This window comes from Suricata suricatta, chromosome 6, assembly GCF_006229205.1.
Source record: "Suricata suricatta isolate VVHF042 chromosome 6, meerkat_22Aug2017_6uvM2_HiC, whole genome shotgun sequence".
Taxonomy (NCBI): Eukaryota; Metazoa; Chordata; class Mammalia; order Carnivora; family Herpestidae; genus Suricata; species Suricata suricatta.
In genome coordinates, this window is record NC_043705.1 from 93,060,797 (window position 1) to 93,079,565 (window position 18,769).

The 18,769-nt window shown below is 38.6% G+C and overlaps 1 protein-coding gene across 1 annotated transcript in view; it reads right to left on the minus strand.

Annotated features, from left to right (window-relative positions):
* TENM2 (teneurin transmembrane protein 2) overlaps positions 1–17,452 on the minus strand; it is a 1,222,720-nt gene extending 1,205,268 nt beyond the window's left edge. Inside the window, exon 1 of the mRNA XM_029942895.1 lies at positions 17,285–17,452. The gene's annotated coding sequence lies outside the window, so the exon portion shown is untranslated. The remainder of the gene's footprint in view (positions 1–17,284) is intronic.
* Positions 17,453–18,769: the final 1,317 nt, after the last annotated feature.

The following is an 18,769-nucleotide window of genomic DNA, read 5'->3' on the forward strand; positions in this document are numbered from 1 at the left end:
TCCCCTGTTCTCCCTCTCTCAAAAAAACTTACTCATTTATGGCACATCCTGTATATATAAAATATTGTGTATACTGTACATATAAAATATGGTGTTTGCACTTCAGGGAGAGGCCTGTAAAATAGTGATCTAGAGTAAGGTTTTGGAATAACATGACCTAGACTCCAATCTCTACTCCATCATTGAAGTATTCAGGTGGATTCCATAAAATCTTTTTGCCTCAGTTTCTTTCTTTTACAAAGAATGGGACTCCTTTTGAGGATTACACTGTATATGTAAAATGCTTAGAACATGTGATCAATAGCATCTATTTTTATTCTTAAATAGCTATTATGTACTTTGTTTAACATTTCACACTAAAATAATGTATTTTGTACTTGCTTATTACTACTGGCAGCTCTTTGATGGCATGGCGAGACAGACTTCTCTCTCTCCCTCCCTCCCTCCCTCTCCCTCTCCTTAATCTTCCTTCCTTTTTTCTTTCCTTCCTTCCCTCCCTCCTTTCCTTTCTTTCTTTCCTTTCCCTTCCTTCCTCCATTCCTCCCTCCCTCTCTCTCTTTCTTTCTCTTTCTCTCTTTCTTCTGATCCCAAGGCTAAGCACAAGTCCTGACACTTCATAGTATTACTCTATACATACTTCTTAAGTAACAATAAGTTCATATGATGTAGAGGTGGGGTCCAAACGTATGTAAATAAGAACTAGTAATACATGCCCCCAAATAACTGCATAGATAAAAAACAGTAACAAATCTGTCAGGAGTAACTGCTGTGTGAGTATATAAAGATGGAGATTGGGTAGCCAATCTGCCTTGAAAAGGACCATAAACACAAAAGAATGGGAAGCTCAAATCCCAAGGTAAAGATCCAGCCTTCAAACACATCTCTTCCTCATCTCACAGGAAAATATTTAGTCTGTTCTGCTGTAAAACTGGGAGCTAACATTAGGAATAGCACAAAATCTTCCTTTGGTTCACATATTCAATAACTTATAAACTCAAACCTCCCAAAGCAGATCAAACCCAGTAAGATATATGAACCCACAAAAAAAGAGTGCCTGTTTTGTTGCATTGTCTTTGAACCACTGCAAACCAACATTAGATAAGGGCCCGCAAATTTTTTCTGTGAAGGGGACAAATAGTACATATATAGGCTCGTGAGCCATACTAGTCAACACTGCTGTTGTAGTACAAAAGCAGTCATCAAAAACATGCAGTTGAATGGCCATGTCTGTGTCCTAATAAAACTTTATCTATGGACACAGATATTTTAATTTTACATTATTTTAAGTACCCTTAAAATTATTCTGCTTTTGTTTTTTTTAACCTCTTGACAATATAAAAACAATTCTTGGTTTATGGGTATATAAAATCAGGGATTTGGTCAAAATTAACACATAGTATATAGTTTGCTGACCCCTACATTATAGCGATTTCATTAGCTCTTTTCTTAACTTCAAGAAAAACATGATGTAACTGGCTTTTCTTCATAAATTGGAAGTTGTAATGCTGCATTTTCTCATGCCAGAAAAGTTGACTACTTGTATAACTCCTATACAGTAACCCCTATAGCATGTTTTAATTAACATGAAAGATAAGAAAATAATGATTTAAAATATCTTCATGTTAATTATCTGATGGGCAGCTAATTCAGACTCTATCAATCCTAATTGTGCTACAAACTTATTGTTCAATACATTAATATCTCCTTCATTCTTATTTGTGACAATTTCTGTACTGATAAAAGAAAGTATAATGATAAAACATTATTATATATCCATGAAACCAAGATAACTCATCCAGCCAGTCATAGTTAAAAAAGAAAAAATCACATAATACATCCTTCCCATATTTCCAAAGGAAAAGGAATCCACATTGCTTTGTTACTTTTACTCAACAGGTATTTATCAAGAACATACTACGTGCAAGGCGATGTGAAATACAGCAAACTCTCTGGCATGTGTACAAGAGTGATTCAGCTTTCTGTGCTTCACAAATAAGTGTCTGGAACAGTTAAATGAAAAGTGTCATCATTCTTTTGTTAAATCTCAGAAGAAATGCAAGCACTTTCACTCAAGGATCAATATGACCCAGGGGCTTCGAGACCCCAGGTTCTCCAGAGAGTGCTACAGATTGACAGGATCGTCTTTTTGTGCTTGATTTGACATGAGATACAGTGAAAGACACGTAAACCCTGGGGTGAAGAGCCTCATCTCAGACAGTTCCATATTGGCCAGACAAGCATGGGGGCTCAAGAAGGCAGGCTACCTCTTCCACAAGTCAATTGTGAATTACTCTCTCTAAATTAGCTCCACAGCTGCGATTTCCAGTTCGTAGAGTACCCTCCAAAGAGCTGGTTATGGGGACAAAATAAAAGCCTGCTTTTTCCTCAGACACACACCTTCTGGCGATCTGCCATCCCAACTCATAAAGGACATGCAGATCTGAAAAGGGACACTTCTGAAAATGGTAGATCAAAAGTTTGGCAGAAAGGCTGCTGTCAGGCACTCAAACACATAACTTATTCCACTTTTGGAGACCTACAGAGTAGATCTAGGAGTGAAACTTGGCTCAAAGGGAGCCTGAAGTCCTCAGACCCAAACAACCTAGAATGAGGGAAACTGTACCAAACTCTTGTTTCTTTTCAAAGGAAATGAGGAAAGTTTAAAAAAGGAAACTGGAGGGGGACCTGGGTGGCTCAGTCGGTTAAGCATTGGACTCTTGATCTCAGTTCAGGTCAGGATCTGACAGTTCATGATATCTAGCTCTTCCTAGGACTCTGCACTGACAGGGTGGAGCCTGCTTGGGCTTCTCTGTCTCCCTCTCTCTCTCTGCCCCTCCCCTGCTCCTGCGTACTCTCTCTCAAAGTAAATAAACATTAAAAAAAAAGTAAAATAGAAGAAAGCTACAACCATTACCTACAGTATTAACCCCTTTCTGAGAGTCTATAGGAAACTCACAATCTGACTAGAGATGTGAGTTACAAAAACTGAGTTTCCTTGTCTTTCAGACAGCATATTCTGTTTTGATCTAATCAGCTGCTTGTGCTAGAGAGTTAGGAGATCTGAAGGTGAATGACAAATGTACCTGAAAGCTGGTATTTCAGGGTACAGCAGGAACCTGGGCTTAATGGACCACCTCTGTGTAGGTATGACATTTGTACACATGAACACACACCACACACACACACACACACACACACACACATACATCACATCACATATGTATTGAGAGAAGTAGAAAGGAAGGAGAGGAACAGTGAATAAAAGATTATCTTTCACAAACACACCTTTTATACATAAATACACACAGATACAGACACAGTCAACAGAGAACAAACTTATCGCTCATGGAAAAGTGATTCAAATCTTTTCAATCCTTCGAAAGCATGCTTTCTTTGAGCCTGGATTATTAGATAATTCCTACATTACGATTTTCCACAGGTATCCTTCTGAAACTGTCAGCCATTTAATCTGCAGGTTAAATTAGACACCTTTATCACCTGGCATAACTTTCAAACCCCCCGCAACTCTCTTTACAACCCTTCTGGTTTCATGGAAAGTTCACCAGGTTGACATTTAGTTACATGACTGAATTTTAAATAGGGATTAATAAAATGATTAATTTACTCTTCTCTCTCTTCTCTCTCTCTCTCTCCGGTTTCCCCCATGAGTCATGGTTGGCCATCTACAAGAACACAATATCTAACTGAGGAAAACTGTCTTCCAACCACAGCATCTGTCTCCCTGGCAAGCTCTGCTGACAGTTGGGCCCTGGCGGTGGAACTGCTCAAGAATCTTTTTCGGGCTGAGCTATTAGTGGGCTCTCATCCTCCTAGGTGCGGCTTCCTACTGATTCCACTCAATTTGAAAGATGGATTTGTATATATTTATCCTTCTGAGAATCTGCTATTGTGCAAATACCTCAAATTGAGACCCCCCAGGGGAGGCCATGAATGACACAGGAGCCCTTGCATTGCTTTTCCTGCAAAACATCTATAAAATAGTTTGGTGGTTCCCAAGGGTCTGCTTCTGTGTATTATATAAGCAGCTTCTCCTTCAGAAAAGGGAAAGGGATGCTTCAAGACACAGAAATAAAAATGCCCACATTTCTCTAAGGGAATTTCAAAATAGCAAGTTGCTTAAATACCAAGGAAAGCACCTGGTCTCTCTCCAAACCTAAAGATAGCCTTTGATAGTTTAAGAAATGGAAGCAGAGGTGGGGGAAAGGAAAGGCAAGTGAGGAGGTCATGAGCAGCACTGAAGAGATTCTAGAACACATAGGTCATCTGGCAATGTGTGTCTGAGTAAGTTCTGTCATTTTTACAATTCTATAAAAAGTACTTACTTAAGAAGTTTAGTGTTTTGTTTTTTGAAAAGTGGTTAAGGTGGAGGCATATTTTGTAGACACGATATTCCAATAACAGCACCTCTGTCTTCTTCTAAATAAGCACCTAAAATACTGCGGTCAGGCTCTCCCTTTCTTTCTTGAAAATTTCTTCCCAAATCTACTTTATCTACTTTTTTTTTCGAACAATTACTCAACCCTGAGACCCCCCTAGAGGTTTCTGATTCTTAAAAGAATTAGAAAAAATCTCCAGTTATTATTAGATTCCATTTTAGACAGAGAAGAAAGCAGAAAGTGAGCAAGACAGGCACACCTTTATGTTGCCTGAGTTACTTTTGAAATTTGCTTCATTCAAAGGCCAGAATAGCATGGAGCACCTTCAAACTATAAAGTAAGAATTCCACTGGACCAATTATTTGTAACCTCTCACTGGAAGTAAAAATGATTTAAACACCCCCCACCCCCATCAAAGACCTAAAGGCCTTTAAGAGAACCCAAGAAGCTCCATACATTTAATATTTTCTAAGATAAGTATGGAGAAAAAGATTAAGCCTCTAAATATCCAACTTATGTAAGTCTGACAACAAGAGAAAATACACAGTGGAAAGGATTAATCCCCAACAAAACTCAGAAAAGAGGTTTTTGCCTAGAACTAGTCGGCTGGCTAGATCTCTTTTGTTTACAATATGAAGTAGAATTTGGACCTATTATATATTCTTTCTTATAGTTCCCCCCTAGTGAATTGAGGTTGTTAAAGTAACATTGTAATTATCTTTTATCTATAGCATGATTTATTTATCATATGAAACTCCCTTTTACATTTTTAGATTCTTAATAAGTGAAGGCTCTCCTCAACAGTCAGAAAAAAACTGACATTGAAATATGAAACAAATATTTATTTCACTATCCATTTTTTTCCAGAAAATTACAAATGGGACTCCAATAAAAACACCTCTACACATTTCATTTTAAGCATTAAAAATGTTTTTTCAGTTTCAAAGGTCATCTTTAGAACTGAACCAACTATGAATATGAATAAGTTGTAAGCCCTGCCTAAAGCGGGTGTCTTTTCAAGTAAAAGACAAGACTTACTAATAGTCCCATTTGTTGTCCATTAAAAATCTACTCATTGTGTTCACAGCAATCCACACGCCACTCTGTGAGCCTGCTTGGACAAAGCCTTTGCTTTGTGTGTATCAGATGCAAAATTTACTTAAATTCCAGATAATTGCACGTACATCTGCTAGGCTTTGTCACTGGTCTATATGAACATTTCCATAGTGTATACAAAGAGCAATTATCTAACAACTAAAGAAAAAGAAACAGTCATTTTGGCAAATTACAGCCAGCTCCTTTATCAAGGAGTAAGTTTGCTAAAAGAATACTACCCCAAAACATTTTTTTAAAAATAAAATGTATTCACTCATACCACATACATTAACTACACAGAACAAAAAAGGGAGCTTTTTCAACTGTTAAATTACTAGGTCTGAAACAAGGATAACAGCAATTTCAATAAAATCATCTCACAAAACACTAAAGTTCCTCTCTGGAGAAAAGAGATTTAAAATAAACCCAAAAAACGAAAAGCCAACAAAAAGACCCAACCCGATTTAAACCAATCTGATACACTAGTATAAGTTCCTATTGTGTGTTCATGACAAAATATTTCAACAATAGTCACTTACCCTGTTTATCATCTCAGTTTCCTAATTTGAGACCAAAGAGCACAAAATCAAGATCACGAAGAAAAGTCAAAACAAGGAATATTGAAAAACAAAACAAAACAAAAAACCAAAAAAAAAAAAAAAACCAACCTGAGACAACAAAAATCTTAACTAAAATGTTTCCACCTCATTCCTTAGTTGATTCTAAGCCGCCCCAAAGCTCTCCTCCACTGGGGCTATTTGTTCAATGCTTCTCTTCCTCTCTTTCACTCCATCCCCTCCCAACACCGCTTTTCTCTCTCTTTTGTTTTTTTTTTTTTTTTAACTTCGTGAACAATCCTATTTCAAACTGTCACACTCAACATGGCCAGCCTTCCTTCAAAGCCTGATCCAATTTTCAGACTTTAACACCTCATGCCAACTAACCAGCGTCAACGGGACTCCACTTTGAGGACCTAATAGGGTAAATCTGTTTTTTTAACAAATTCTCAAACCATCCACAATGATCACAGTGGTACCATTAGAATAGAGAGAAAACTATGTAATACAAAGACTAAAAATTTTTTGTGATGTTTGGTCTGTGGGAATCTGTTAATTCAGTGACCATTTATTTCATGCTTCACTTTCATTTAAATATCTTCATTATCGTTTTGTAAAAATGTATTATGTTACCAGCCAAAGCTATTAGGAAAAAAAAAATCGCCCTATTCCCCAAACTGGAGAACCATCATTATCATTAATATTTCATGGCAGTGCATTAAATGAGACAATATTCAATATTTAACTATCTAATCCTATAGTAATTTATATTAGAAAATACCAACCATGTGAGAATTCAGCCAGTTGGATTATTTTATTGGATGAACCTTTGTCATTATTAATAACACTTCAGTATCTCATATTTTTTTCAGCACAGAATGTAACATCCAAGGGCTAAAAGTGATTTTGTTTCTAATTAATTCTCAAAATCCTTGAGAGACAGTGGTGGGAGGATAAATATATTAATTTGGAATTGAAGAATAAAAAGCTGAGCCTTTAGACGCCAAAGTTTTCGTAGAGATGTGGATTATTTGCATGGGTTGTATACCTCACTAGGTTTACTAATAATTTAGTGAGGAACACCTGTTTAAGCCTCAGAGACTCTAACTTGTGGTGGGGGGCGGGGGATGCAGTTTTACTTCTTTCAAGGACCACAACTATTACAAATTTATAAGTAGAAAGTTGGTTTGATCTATTCTCCAGAATTCCTATTAATTTGCTCACAGGCAATCACACAGACATCCAGATGTTCTCCATATGTACCTCAAGCAAATCCCATTTACCTATTTCTCAGACCATTTATCAAGTTTACATATTTATACATAGGCAAACTTCATCTCATTTTAGGTAAATTATCTTTAACTTCATTAGGAGAATTCAAATGGAAAACTTTTTAATATGGGGCTGGGTGATAACAAAGCTCTACATAACAAGCATTTGAAATTGGTGTGTCCCCAAATCTAAAGCGTTATGCTTAATACTAACCAAAACTGTCCTCCGATTGGTTTTGGGCAAGAGAAAAGTTCTCACTGCTAGTCATCTTTCAAGTTTACACACCAAGGCACTTGTCATCCCTCCCTTAAGACCGTAAGGTCAATCATGGGATAATGGTAAATATTTGTTGGGGACTCTTCATTTATCTGTTTTGTTGACAGCTCCCCTTCCTGTTTTTTTTCATTTAGTATTATTATTTGTTATTTTGAGGGAATCCACCATTTATATCTTGCTGGAAATCGAAGTCTTCTTGTCTCATTATAGAACATGAAAGGGTCAGAGTATGGATTTCCCAGACTTCCTAGTTATAGGGGTATGAACACTTCACCAAGATGCAGCCAGTTGAAGGGATGCACCAGCCCAGAACTTGGAAACGAGAGCCAGGGACTCCCAAAAGAAAGGACGGGGGTTCCTTCCAGGTCTGGTATATGTGCTATATCCAGGGCAGTAGTGCTGGTTGATACTAATGGGCAGAGCCCAGTGTCAAGGATGTGGAGGGCTCCAGCTGGGCACCCAGTATGCACTGGCAGAACAAGTTCCACATCTTTCCTGGTGAGTCTGTAATTCCCAATATCCTAACATTCCTTTTCTATTTACATTAACCAGACTTAGCCTGTGTAGATTACAAGTAAGAATATAACTCAATCCCACAATCAAAATCAATAATTTAAATTGTGCTTTTATTCTGTGTTGATTGTTTAAACTGTTGGAAAATAAATTAAGACCTCCCGCAATATTTTGAGTTGCAAAGAACATTCCATTTTCACAGAAACTAGGAAGTTTCTCATCCAGAAGGACCCTAGCAGCAAATGCTAAGTGATCTCATAAGTCCTTGGAAATTCATGTACCCAACAGGAAAAGAGTCAGGAATCAAAGTTTAAATGAGGAACACATCAGTGAAAACCCTTCCTATTTTTTCCAGCCATTGCTTCTCTGATTCAGATCAACAAGGAACAGAAGATGGAAAAGACATTTTTATGTACCTATAATTTGCTGGAAATGAGATATGCACATCTTGAAAATCATAGGAAAAATGAGCATTAATCAAGAGCCTGATCAGTGGCTCAAAAGTCAGAGCTGACTGCCTAAAGTCCGGGAAGCTATTACCTAGGGCTGTGGAAAGGGTCAGTGTCTCTACGTACTCCTCCTATGCCATCTACTTTCAGAGCTATTCACCTGGTGCTTTTCAAGAATATTACCCTTCCCACAAATGACTGATAAAAGATGAATCTAAGAGGGTGAGCAAGTTTTGAAAATTAACTCTCTGAACCTCCATATTCACTGTATGCTTTCAAGTTCAACAGGGGAAATATTCTGTTAGAGAACATTTTTCATCTATGGTATTTTGGGAACACTTGAAAATTTTCTTTCCTTCCTAATTCCTATCATCTTTCAAAAGTCCCTCATAAAAGAAAAGTAAATGATAAATTGATTCATTGGTCATGAAAAATATAAATTGACAGCTGTGGGGCATGGAGTCATTCAGGCATTCACTGATTGAATTTACACAGGTAACAGGCACATCCTAAAAATGACCAGCATCAAAATGTGTCCTTACTCTCAAACCTAGATGTTAATGATGATCTGATTCCTCGTGGCAAATATCCATATTTTAATACATGCCCTTTCATTTTAGTCTTCATTTAAACATGTCTGCTATAAAATATCCAAATAAAAACAAAAGCAAAAAAATGAAAGAAAGAAAAGAAAGCTGAGAAGTTATATCCCTAACCTCACCTGAAGCTATGCTTTCCTCAGGGTAAATACTTTTGGAGTTTCAGGGCAATGCCAGTCAAAACAAAACAAATAAAAAGCCAAGAAACAACCAACTTCTGTAATTAAAATATTATTTTACACACACACACACACACACACACACACACACACACACACACACCATGGTACTTTTGCCTATAAAGTATAAGCTTCTAGACCAGAGATCAATCATACACACATTCAACATCCAAACTGTGTACGACTCTGTGTATACCCCATGGGGGATTAATAAACACTTATGAATTGACTGACAAGAGAAAAACCAAGAAATGACAACCTTCAGGGTAGCCGTAACACAATTTTAACTTGAAAATTGCCCAGGAATGGACTTCACAATCTATGGGAACATACACAAATCATATAAAAGGAAATGCGACCCCTCATATACCTAGAGTGGCCTTAGGGAATAGCTTACTGAAAAATCACTGTTGTAGCAAGTGAGTTCAGGCTCTCTAGTTACTGTTTAGCTTCTGCGGTGAATCCAGCTGAGAGCAACTTTTATTCTGTAATAAATTTATTATAGAATAGCTTTTAAAACATAGATTAGAATAGATCCCAAATTTAGCGCATCTCTAAAATTTCCTTGCTAGGTCAATAGGTATAAAACTAACTCTCCCTCTCAATTCTCAAGATTCAATATGCCATTTTAATTTCTCTGCAGCCAAATGTGACAAACGTATCATCTATATTTCTTAAATAGTGTCTTCAACAAAGCATCCCCAAATAGATGGTAATTAGAAATAAATCATAATTTACTCGTTGTCTTCTTTAAATGATGCATTAATGGCATGCCGTAACTCTTAAAATACAACTCACTCAGTGTCGCCTTAAAATCTCCAAATGCCTCAAGTTCAAAAGTGGATATTTTCCTCCCTGATGTTTGTATACACATTCTACCTTGGGGGTGTGTATAGGACAGATGTATAAAAATACAGAGATTCCTGGAATTGAAGAATTACAGAAATAAGATGATGCTTCTGTTAACAATTTAGCCTTGCAAAATTTACTTGAAATGATGGCTATTTCCGTTGCTATGTATTTTCAAAAGCTACTTCCACAATGATAAATTTTCAACAATGTATTATGAGAGCAAGTGGGGGAAAAATAAGAAATAAGCTGTGAAGACTGATCCTCCTTTAAAAGCATGGGGGGGGTGTAAAATAAAAAAGAGAGAAGAAAACCAGATTGGATTAGGTAAGGAATTCTTTAAACAAAAATTCACGAGATAAAAATAAAAGTACGTGTATGTCTTTACCATCAAAGACCAAACACAAAATCTATTTTAATTCACTATCTTAGCATTAGCTTGGTAGAATAGCCTGTACTGGTCAATAAATTTGCAAACATCACCCTGCCTATCACCTTACCGGATCCCAGCCCATCATTCCCACAGTCCGGTCCATCACACAGCCAAGGGGTTGGGTTGGTCATCTGCCTTATCAAATCTTTCAAGCAAGATTTCCAACACACACCTTTGAACATCTAAATCCTTGTTTGTTTCAAAGTGTTACAGAACTCCTTACTTTTCTTTCTTACATTATCATCAAGTGGTTAGGAAAAAGTCTGCTAGTGATAACTCCCAACATTTCCAGATTTTCCTGTGTCAAGCCAAACACATCTGGGGAGTGACACTTCTCAGTTTCAGTTCCCTACACTGAAGCAATGAGAAAGGATAATTTTTTTGTGCTGTTGTTGTTGTTTTTTGTTTTTTTCTTGTTTTGTTGGCAGTCTCCCCTGGAGTGTGGAAGTGATGATTGATCATTTTTCCACACTCATCCACAGCCTTCTCTGTGGCCACATGTAAATTCGCCAATGGATAATTAAGCAACAGACACATCCAATAAATATAATAAATAAATTTGATTTTTCTCCCTTAGTAATTGGTTTCATCTGACTGAGTCTGATTATGTGTGGGGATATATAAACAGGATTAGAGAGGAGAAAAATTAGATGCTGGGTCACACAAATTGCAGAGCCCTAACCACTGTGAAATGTTTTTATAATAATTGCATTATTATTCCTAGGGTTAAAATATAGAGAAGCAGTTTGTGTCTTCTCAAGAAGTTAAGTCAGGCTAAAAATAAAACTGGTAGCATGATTACTACTCTGAGGAAATAGTACCCATCTACAGAGTACATTTTATTCCCTCTGGTCTGCATTTTCTTCCCCAGGCTTCCATCAAATCCATGCAGGTAGTGACAAACTTTAACTTGTGCCTCCAATTCCAGGTGTCATACCATACCAGACTACAGGAGTGAAAATTAGCCGGGCATACTAGAAGGTGGAGAGTGAGCAGATATTTGTATACAATTATTGCCTGAACAAATCCTCAAGCGAAATTAAATTAAATCACCTTTCTAATATATTCTTGAGTGATACAAAGAACAAAATTTTATCTTGTAGTTTAAATAAGCACCTTCCCCTATATCCATTTACTTTCTTAGATACGCTTTTGGCATCAAATTATTCTTACCATAAGATTTAGCTCTTAGCTGAGCACAGTACCTGACCTGTCTTGGGAATCCAAAAATGGTCTATTGAAAGAAAAAAAAAAAAGACTAAAAGATTGAAATGTACTTTCCTGAAGCTTTAATTTGCCCATGTTCTTTCTATGTAATATCTACTGAAATGTGTAGTATATAACCATAGACTCTTAAATTTGAAATGGTTCAGAAAAATTATCACAGCTACGATCACAAAGTCTGTTGCAATGAGTTCTCTAATAATAACTTTGATTTTGGCTATGTAGATATTTACTATTTGAATTAGCCATATGCATGGACATAACCATCTTCTCTTATAGCTCAGTTTCATTCTTAGAAATCATCTAAGAACCCAACTTGACTATTTCTAACATTCAAAATGCATTTTTCAAGTGGCACTTTTTAAAAAACCTGTTACAAATATAGCAAGCAGCTTATACAGTTTTATGAAATGGTTATTTTACATTATGGGATTTTTTTTAACCTTTGCCAAAATCACTTCTACTTAATAATATACTTCTTTTCTCCATATATATCCTTATTCCTGTAATTAAAGTAGGAGAAATGTCAAAACATTGAGTATCAGTTAAATCCTAAGCAATAATAAAAATGACATTTAAACATAAGCTTTTCCCAAAAGAATCCTCTGTGGAATTGTCCTCTCTAAAGATTTAAAATCAGTATGTTATTGTTAGCATTGGTCTGATCTTCATCATATGAATTCTATTCTCCAATGTTAACCCTTGCCTCCTCAATGGAAGTTTGGGGGAACCTAAATAAACAAAAGAAATGATTTATTCTTTTGAACCAAATTCATAAATAAATCCTTTATTTTACAGAATCCACACTCCCTTTTATAGAACTTAAAATCAAGTACTTTACCAAGGACATATGAACAGAAATGGGTCATAGAAAATTTGTAATATTTTTGAACAGGCTTGAGTCTATCTAGCTAAATCATTTAGTCATCAGAACAATTAAGCAGAATGTCTTCTGGAAAGCTGAGTCCCAAACTTTTATAGATCTGCATCACATTTCAGAAATCACCATCTATCATAAGAACATCCAAACTGAAAAATCTAGCATCTTGTTTGTACTACAATAACCAGGGACAGAACTACATTAATGAAAGGGGAGCGCCTAGGAGTCTTCACAGGTGATATAAATAAATAACAAGGAGCAAGAAGCCCCCTCCAGAAGGACCACAGCCAAGGCCTGAGAAGTGGCGACTTCTAAGGAGATCATCTCTCTCCTCCCAAACCAGGCACTCACACTGCCTGAGACAGATGCAGCCTCCTTAGCACCCATCACCACTATCTGCTGGGAGCCACCCAGCAGTGATGAGGTGAGGAACACAGGCAAACTGCTCCAAGGGAGCCAAAGGTCAATTCATATTGACCAGGGAGGGGCGTGGGGAGTCTTTACTTGGGAAAATAGATTTTATTTTAACACACAACTGTATCATTCAGTCTCTAGATCTCTTCACTAAACTTACATGAAAAGAGTTGAAACGCCCGCTCTCTTTTTCACACACACACTGCTGCCGAACAGCACAGAACTGTACTGTTTTTTTTTTTCTCCTGATAATCCTTTCTGTCTAAAAGGCTCCTAATTCTACACTTACAGGAGGTGGGCCAATTAAAGTCTTTCAGCAAAATGAAGGAACTTTATTTGCAAACTATTTCTCAAGGTGTGTCATTTTTTCTCAATAGGAATTCAGAAAAAAGGCTGCAATATTTCAAGTGCAAATCACACTGTAGCAGACAGTATATTAAATAGACTGGGGCAGTGTAACATGAATTTTAAAGAAAAGAATTTATCCCTCTTCAACTTTATGAAATCTTTCAGAAACAAGAGCAATCTTAACCCCGCTAAAATTATTATGTTAAGTAAAAAAAAAAAAGTGCTTTATCTTTGTTAGGTAGAAAAAATAATTCAAAGCAATAAAAAACAAAATATGTTACCAATAAAACAAAGTCTTGAACAATGTGAATGTTCCTTTCATAAAGCAAAATAGAAACGGAGCACAAAGAGATACTTTGAAAAAGCTACTATTTGCTCTCACCACAAAAGACTTACAAGATATCTGTTGGTTTCACAAAATTTAAATGAGGTATTATCTAATTAGATACTATTTCACATTTTATAAAACACTGTTAGGTACCTTTCCATTTGGAACATATCAAAAGACACCCACCTGCTTCCTAGGCCCCTGCAAAAAAATATATAAAAATAAAAACTTGCCATCTCCCCTGAAGGTCGTGAATTTGCTGTATCCACTGTGAGGGCAGAAGGAAAGGTTTCTGACTGTGAGTATATCAGCACTACTAAGAACAAGTAACCCAAAGAACAAAACTTTTGCTTTACTCAAAATGATGAGAGACAAAACATATACTTTTTCACATAGCTATTTGAGGTAGTAGCTGGATGTAAGTTTTGTCTCTTTAAATCAGACTTTCAATTTAAGTTTGACTTCTTAAGTAGGGAGGGATAAAAAGGCCCTTGCCAATGACCTTGAATATATTTCATCAAAAATCACTTCTCAGCATTCGTCTACAGAGACTAGAAAACAAAGGAAAAGCTTGCCAATACAGGTTTTCCTTAAGAACACACATGGAGTTCAAAGTTCCTTGCTATTACACAATGAAAAAGACAGCAATTACTTTTAAGAAACATTCCATAGCTCCAGCATAGTAAACACCTCATACATGCAGAGAGACCTCCACTCTTATCAAAAGGAAAATAGGAAACCTAATAATAGAGGCAAATATGACTGTCAATTTCCATAAGCCAACAGTCTCTTTCTATATATAGTCTTCTCCCTCGACATAAGTTACCTTCTCCCCATGATGGTTGGAAATCCTGCAATTCAACACAAATACCAATTGAAAGTGAACTCTCTCATTTATCAACGAGCATGGCAAAAAGACGGAATTACTTTGATACATAACCTGAGATCAACACCAGGCACAGAAAATTAAAATGTGCCTTAGTCTTAGATTTGTGGAAAATGTAATAGTAATAACAATAATAAAACCACCAACAGGCCACAAACACTATATCACACAGACCCATAGAAGAATAATTACAAATCTAACCAGGCACTACACCCAAAACGTAGGTATGTTTAATATTTTAACATAAATTCTCCAAGGCTTTCAGAAGTTGCCAGGAAACTGGAAGTAGAAAGAGGGGTAGGTGGGTAAAAACCAACCTTAGTAGGAAAGCGTATGTTCTTTAAATCAATGGGCTCTTTCAGTCTTCACATCTAGTAAAGATGCTAAAACTGAAGCTAACTGTGATGTTTCCTAAGTAAATTCATGCTCTGACTGTATTACATAACAATTAGAAATTCTGCCCCATAGGCCACAGAAAATGAGTCCTTAGCCTGGTCAGTTAGCTGTTTGTACCCATGTGTGTAGAATATGCCAGAGAAATAATACAGCCACTCAGCACGGGGTCCTAGAATAAGAAAGCCATGGTAGTTTAGAAGACTTGGGTTCTCAGGATCATAGTTTCCTATATGTGTTCACTTTTCCTTGGTACCCACACAAAACAAATGCCTCACTCAAAGACAGCTGTGATCCTAATTAATGAAAGTTGAGTTTCCCACCCCTCACCCCAAACTTGATCAAAATGGTAAATTCAAGTGAGGTCCTTGAAACTATTTTAAAATAGCAATTTTGCCATCTCAAAGGACCTATCAGTAAGCTGAGCTCTCATTCTAAATAAAATGCCTTATTATCATCAGCAAACTACAAACGAAGAAATATGCTTTAGATCTCAGGAATCCTGTCCACAGTTAAAAAAAAAAAAAAAAAAAAAGCCTTTGTCAACACAGACAACCCAGAACAGGTGAATTCTCATGGTGTCTTGGATTTCCTCTATGAAAAAGAGGGTCAGACTAGTTGAGTTACTTTACAGTTTGTTTTGTTCTTCAGTCCTGAACAGGCTGCATGCACTGTTTTATGCGGTTCTTCCAACACCAGCTAAGTTTACATTAAAACAAAGTTTAGCAGTATTACTGCAAACATATATTCTTTGTACACAGGTAACCTGCTGTTCTATGATGTGGCAACCACAAAGCAGAAACAGGCTTCCTTAAATAACAATACTGTTCCTCTATAAAATCTATGAGCCTCAGACAACCCCTGACCTGGACATTCTCGTCTCAGTCTAGAGTTCAGAGCTCCTCAAGATAATAATACACATATCAAACATACAACCTGCTCTTTCCCAGACTTCCCTCCTTACATTTAGGTTGTCATTATTGTGGCTCATTTTCCCATGGCTTAGCAGAAATTTTACAACGATAAACTGATTTCTTTTTAAACTGCTGATTTGCCTTTACTTACTGACCCATCAGTTTTCCTACTGAACTGGAACTGAAAACTTAGTGGGGGAAAGAGCAAAGCAAATGAAACATGGTAACGGCTAAGGACCCTCCAAAGAACATAAATGATAGGAATACATTAAAGAACTGTTGTGTATTAATTTTTAAATAATATTTAAAACAGATCCTGGAAGCAAGAGTTACAGACTCAGTTCTATTTTTAAGAGAGTTAGAGTTCAATTTGCATGCATTATGCTGGCTATTTTAAATAATTTTATTCCATGTGTATGGTAGAAACTGCCCTTCCCCTCCCCAATTGACAAGATGCCACTTCAAGTAAGATCTAAGAGAGGGCTGGTTTGGCGTTAGAAATTGCTACACACATCTCACAATTTTGAATAAAACCACACCAGCAATCTCTCTTCTTCTCCACAGCCCTAAATTTATTATTAAGTAAATTTAGGAACAGCTCAATCACTGGAGGACAGTATGTGATGCACTAAACCACTCATATGTTTATTATCCTTGCGAGCAACATTAAGTAGTGGGGTCTATTGTATCGCCTCCTGAAAATCTGCACCAATGTGATGCAAACCAGCATTTTCAAGAAATTCTCTTTTGGAATGCAAATGATCCTTCCCCCAATTTTGAATATTTTAGCCAGCATGAACCATACAGTAGTTCTGGAATCACTGACATCTGTCATGCTGTCAAAACTGAGTCAAAATGCATTGTAATCCTGGAGAAGGATAACCTTAAACATCAATACAACGTTAAAATGAATCCTAAAAAAAAAATCCCTATAATTGCGATGAACATTAGAGAGAAACCGGCAGTCCTTCTGCAGAGAAATAACAGTCTGCTCTACCAATCTTTCCCCTCCCCCTTGAAACTCATGCAACTAATGATGACCTCCCGAAGTGCCGATTTTAAATGTTCCAGCATTCATCTGAGGATGAAGGAGGAAAAAAATTACATAGAAAACCACGAAACAAGTTGCAAACTGCACAAACGCAAGGAGAGAGAGAACGAGAACTGCAGCTGATTCAGGAGCGATTGCAGAATGAGGAGCAACAGAAAGGAAACAAGGAGAAAGAAAAGGGGGGAAAATCCTTTAGCATTAAAGAGTAAGAAGTGAAAAACATTTACCAGCGGCTCGGTCAGTAGCTTCGCTCCCTGACACCATCTACATAGAGAGATAACTTAGCCTAGAGTCTTCGGTCCCAGCTCGCTTTGGAGCAAAATTCCTTCACTTCGAGGGGGCAACACACACCCTCAAGAAAGAGGGAAAGAAGGGGAAAAATAATCCCAAAGACCACGACAGGCTTTCCCCCTCCTCCCTCTTACCCGCCCCCCGGACTCCCCAAACGGTGCTCGCTTCTGCACAGTTCTGCCCGCTGTGCAGCTGAACTGCTGCTGTCGCTGCCGCTGCCGCCTCGGCTGCTGCTGGTGCTGGTGCTGCTGGTGCTGCTACTTCGGAAACGATTAGGAGGAGGACGCCCAAGCACGACCTGAGCCTGCGAGCCACCCAGGACCAATGTGCAACCTGCTCTGGAATCAAACCCATAACACACGCACGCACACCCAGTGGCTCCTGCACGCGAGTCCTCGCGCGCACACACGCACCCGCCCGCGCGCCGCACAGACACACGCGCACACACACATGCACACACGCACGCGCGCGCGCGCCGTTTCCCCCCGCACCCCCTCCCGCCGCCTCTGCACACACAAACACACACACACGGAGCCGCCGCTCACCGCCCGCCAGCTAGCGCAGCCCCGAATGGGGAGTGTGAGCCAATCCCCGGGCCCCGAGTGCGCGCACAGGCCGCGGCCGCTGGGGCTGGGTGGCGGCGCTGGGGCTGTAGCTGCTGGGGCTGCGGAGCACAGGACCGGGGAGGGGTGCACGCCTACGAGAGCGGGGCGTTAGGGGCACGTGTACCCCTTTGTCTGCAGCGAGAACCCCGACCGGGCGTTTCCGAGAGCAGACACTGAGTGCGCAAACCCCGGGCGGTGCGGAGTTCAGCTCCGCTCTGGGGTTGGCCAGGTGTGGCTCGGTTCCCTGCCTGCACGCACCAAGGATTCAGTTCTGTGAAACCTGAAGCACCGAAGATGCACCCGGGTCCCTGCACTCAGAGGGGGATAGCAAGCCCGCGCGTCCTGCGGACGACCCAAGCCTGCCTTGACTTGGGAGCATGCCCAGTGCTGGGCTGGAACCCAGAATGCGCCTTCCAGGGTTAGGGTCCCCGAGAGGGGCAGAATTGAGTTGGGCGGCTTCTTGAGGGAAGGCAGAAAGGTTCCAGTGTCCTTAGTCGCTGCTACCCTGCCTCACCTGGACTGCTCCGTGACCCTGAACCTGCCCGAGAGGGCGTGGCGTTGGGAAGCTAGGCATCCAGACCTCAGAGAGGAGTTGCTTTTCTTCCTTTCATAAAGGAAATTCGAAAAGGAAGTAATTCCCGGCCCAGGAAAGGCTCATTTAGTTACAAGGTAGTTGACAGAAAATCCAGAGGGCCTGTCAGTGGTTATAGTAAGAGCTAACACATACTGGTTACTTATCCTGTGCAGAATCTGTGCTACCAGATGCCCACGAAATACACGATTTTATCCTTCCCAACCATTATGTGAGCAACCCTA